The 4,520-nt window shown below is 40.5% G+C and overlaps 1 pseudogene; it reads left to right on the top strand.

Annotated features, from left to right (window-relative positions):
- Nucleotides 1-3,791: 3,791 nt before the first annotated feature.
- Nucleotides 3,792-4,520, top strand: part of LOC115900298 — a 54,614-nt pseudogene continuing 53,885 nt past the window's right edge.

The following is a 4,520-nucleotide window of genomic DNA, read 5'->3' on the forward strand; positions in this document are numbered from 1 at the left end:
TTACAGTTAAAATACATAATTTTATTTCTATATTATGAACATTTTGTTTTCTATATAGTCTTTATGTAGTTGTCATTTTATTGTTACCGGTGTTTTTTTTTGTTATTGTGTTTTTTTTTGTTTTTGTTTTGAGATAAGGTCTTACTTGGTCTCCCAGGCTGGAGTGCAGTGGCGTGATCTTGGCTCACTGCAGCCTTGAACTCCCAGGCCCAAGTGATCCTCCCGCTTCAGCCTCACAAGTAGCTGGGACTACAGGAGTGCACCACCACTCCTGGCTAATTATTTTTTATTTTGTTCTAGGAACGAGTTCTCACTATGTTGCCCAGGCTAGTCTTGAACTCCTGGGCTCAAGGAATCCTTCCACCTTGGCCTCTCAAAGTCCTGCGATTACAGGTGTGAGCCACTATGCCTGGCCTATAATTGCTGTATTCTAACTTATCCATCTCTTATGGTATGATTTTTCATTTTATCTAATTTATGCTTTCATACTTTATTATATCATGCTATGTTAAATAGCTTCTTATAGTTTTCTTTTATCCAGTGATTTTAGCCTCCTGATAATCTTCTCTATCAGTTATGGCACTGGTGACTTAAAATGGATGTTCTTCCTCTATCATTCCTTATACATTTGTTACCTGGCATTTTTGACAAAGAGCTTTCATTTTTCCTCTTTATTTTGGTATCACTACTGACTAGTGCACTTGCATTTTATCCCTTGGGTTATTTTCCATCACTGTCATTGTTCTTTCTGATGCCTATGCTGTCCCAGATTCAGCCGCAGGAGCCTTCAGCCTGTCTCCTGTGTCCTCTCAACTGTCTCTGTTAGTCTTTGAGCATTTCTTACTTTCTGACAGAACAAGAGGATCCAGGCTCATGTTGCCCTCTTCCTGCCTTGGGCCTGGACTCAGCCATTTCTCTTAAGGATCATGTGTTTTTAGCTTAGAAATTAATCAGCTTTCCAAAAGATCTACAAAACACTAACTTCCCTGTTGAGCAATTGTTTTCTACAATTAGATTTTTTAAAAAAGGTTTATTCCTTTATTCTCGCTGTAAGTTCTTTTGAAGTGTGGTGTTAGGGAACCATGCCTGAGTTTGCTTATTAACTCCTCCAGTGTTGATCAGATCATTTTTTCCCTATGCTCTGTCATCTTCAACATCTTAAACAATTCCTTGACATTTTTCTCTTTCTTTGTATTTTCATTGACTATATTGTCATTTCTAGATTAGCTGGTTAATGTACAAATCGAATTATTTTGCATTTCCTTGGTAATATAGGCTGTTGATGCTAAAGGAGGAAAAACAAATGGACTTAAAAACTGGTCAGATGCATCGGAAAGCCATTTTTGGAGATGATTCTATGCTAACATCCTCTCTCCTTTCTTGATCTCTTAATTTTTTTTTCTTACCCAAGTATATACAGGTTGATTTTGTCTTTCTAGAAGATCCAAGATCTTTAGTTTAGAGATATATTCTCTTAATGTTAACTGGTATTAGAATAGCCTTTTCTGTATTTATTTCAATACATTTTGAGAGTAGAAATGATTATATTTTCTTTTAACTTGTGAAGTAGAGCATGGCATACAAATGTTGTATTCACAGTATTTCAAAAAATTACCTTCTTACTGTACAAGTTGTATTCGGCATATAAAGTCTTATCTAGCTTTGTTTTAGATGCAGTGTGATTATTCCATGTTGATAAGGTATGAATTGGAGGTGGGATCCAAAATTACTGTACTTATTGTAATTTTTAAGCTAATTGTAGGTTTGGTGGTGAATATTTTGCTTCTGCAAAATGCAAACAGCATTTCATCAGAAGTTGTTTTATGGTCTTTCAGACATTTTGTTTTATATCTTTGGTGCTTTTTGCCCATGAAGTATCTCTTTTGTGTGTTTGTGCGTGTGTGTATTGATCTGCCTCTAAATTTCACAGCGCTCATTGTCAGGGATCAGCAGAATCAGGCCTAGGCAGAGAGCTGAGCAGTACTCTAGTACGTCTCTGTGTCCTGGTTGCCACATTATCTCTGTTGTATATTTATAGATTGGAGAACTCTCTGACCTGTAACAAAGGTTGGATAGGACAGAGACAATTGGGAGAGGAATCCTCTGCTCTATTGTTCCCTATGCCCCACTCCGAAATACGCTCTGAAATCTGTATTTAAATATTAGATTTCTATGGTTAATGTATTCTTTTTTAATGTCAAAAAATTAAATGATTGGTCAGCCCACTTAATATTTACAATGCAGGACTGACTTTGCATATTCTCTGTCTTATATTTTTGCTTTATTTAAGCTAAGCTAGCCTCCAAAGCTGGAAGCTGAATTGACCGTTGAAAAATAATGACATGTATACAAGGTGTGTTTGGAGGATTGCAGATGCAGGGGCACTGTACTGCTAAAGGAGTGTTGGAAGCTCACTGCAGAAGATGATAAAAGCAGACTGATGTGTATTACCTGCTGAAATGTAAGCTGGAGGCACAGGTGAAGATTACTAAACCTAATGAGCAGTTTGGCAGATAAGACAGGCTGTCAGGCCGTGGCAGTTCAGCAGTGGGCGTGCTGCCTGGGAACCAAGTCATTTGTTCCAGAGGCCTACACTTAAATACCACAAGTAAAATCTTCCTTGTCACTGATATTTGGTATCACAATGAAATAGATGTTATCTTTAAGATTTCCAGTTGAATTACCAGCCATTAACATCTGGTGATTTGTGTTGTAAAATTATTTTTAGTTTTGCCTGTTCACATTTCACCTATAAAGCACAAACAAGATACATTTTCCCACATGAGAAATGTAAGCAGTATAAGACTTTAAAACACACTAATGAAATGTACATGGTTACATCCTTCAATAAACTAAAACTTTCATCTGTGATCTTTATTTTGCAACACTCTGAAGTAACATTACAGTGTTTTCAGTGTGCTGTGTCATTTATATCCCTTACTTTATCCTAGGAATCCTGTATTGCCATTGAGCATATGAAAATTGAGACATGTGCATAGCTTCTCCCAGTTGAGCCCGTCAGTGGGGAGGAGCTATGTACCGGGGACATTTGCAAAGATTTTCATGAGTCTGTTGGATATAACAGCTTCTTAGGAAACCTCACAGTTACCTTCCCTGTTTTTTTTTACCATTTGTAAACTAAGGCTCAGTGATGTAAAATATAACACATTCTGTGCTGTGGCATAACTGCAGCTTAGGTTTTCATATTCAAGACAAGCACAAGTATAGCTGGAAAGGTATGAACACTTATTATGCCTCAGATTCCTCTGTTGGTTTAGTTGGGGCATTTCCAAACAGCTGACTTGGGGCTAAAGCATCTTTCTATCTGGCATCAGTATTTCTAAGTTGCCTTTAAGCTTAATAAACGTTGGTTTTTATATTTCATTGCTTCAATTGTGGAACACTGCAATTAAAAAAAATCACATATATGTAGTGTATATAGTATTGTATATGTAATATAGTATTTACACTAAGTAATAGTGACTGGCAGTTCATTGTTGAAGAAGTCTTATTTTTCAGATATTCCGCTCTGTGTCATCAGCTGTAGACACTGACCTGGTATTTATCTGGAAGGGCTGTCAGGAGTTCACAGTGCTGCCTGTGGGTTATCTCCAGACCCTTTACATATGGCACTTTAGGACAGTGTGAGTCACAGGTTTGCACGAAGAAGTTGCCTTTGAAACTAGACCTGAGGGGGCGGGGCTGGAGGCTCGGGTGCTGCCTCCTCTGCAACGCCGGGGCCCAGAGTCTTAAAACCGAGGGCCCACAGGGGGTCCCCCGCGGCCGCCGCGATGCAGAAATACGAGAAACTGGAAAAGATTGGGGAAGGCACCTACGGAACAGTGTTCAAGGCCAAAAACCGGGAGACTGATGAGATCGTGGCTCTGAAACGGGTGAGGCTGGATGACGATGATGAGGGTGTGCCGAGTTCTGCCCTCCGGGAGATCTGCCTACTCAAGGAGCTGAAGCACAAGAACATCGTCAGGCTTCATGATGTCCTGCACAGCGACAAGAAGCTGGACTTTGGTTTTAAATTCTGTGACCAGGACTGAAGAAGTATTTTGACAGTTGCAATGGTGACTTGATCCTGAGATTGTAAAGTCATTCCTCTTCCAGCTACTGAAAGGCCTGGAGTCTGTCATAGCCGCAATGTGCTACACAGGGACCTGAAGTCCAGAGCATGCTAATAAACAGGAATGGGAGCTGAAAATTGGCTGGATTCCGGCCTGGCTCGAGCCTTTGGGATCCCTGTCCGCTGTAACTCAGCTGAGGTGGTCACACTGTGGTTACCGCCCACCGGATGTCCTCTTTGGGGCCAAGCTGTACTCCACATCCATCGACATGTGGTCAGCCGGCTGCATCTTCGCAGAGCTGGCCAATGCTGGGCGGCCTCTTTTTCCTGGCAATGATGTTGATGGACCAGTTTTGAAGAGGATCTCTCCGGCTGCTGGGGACGCCCACCAAGGATGCAGTGGCCATCTCTGACCAAGCTGCCAGACTATAAGTCCTACCCGATGTAC

Source organism: Rhinopithecus roxellana, chromosome 11, assembly GCF_007565055.1.
Source record: "Rhinopithecus roxellana isolate Shanxi Qingling chromosome 11, ASM756505v1, whole genome shotgun sequence".
In the NCBI taxonomy this organism is placed as follows: domain Eukaryota; kingdom Metazoa; phylum Chordata; class Mammalia; order Primates; family Cercopithecidae; genus Rhinopithecus; species Rhinopithecus roxellana.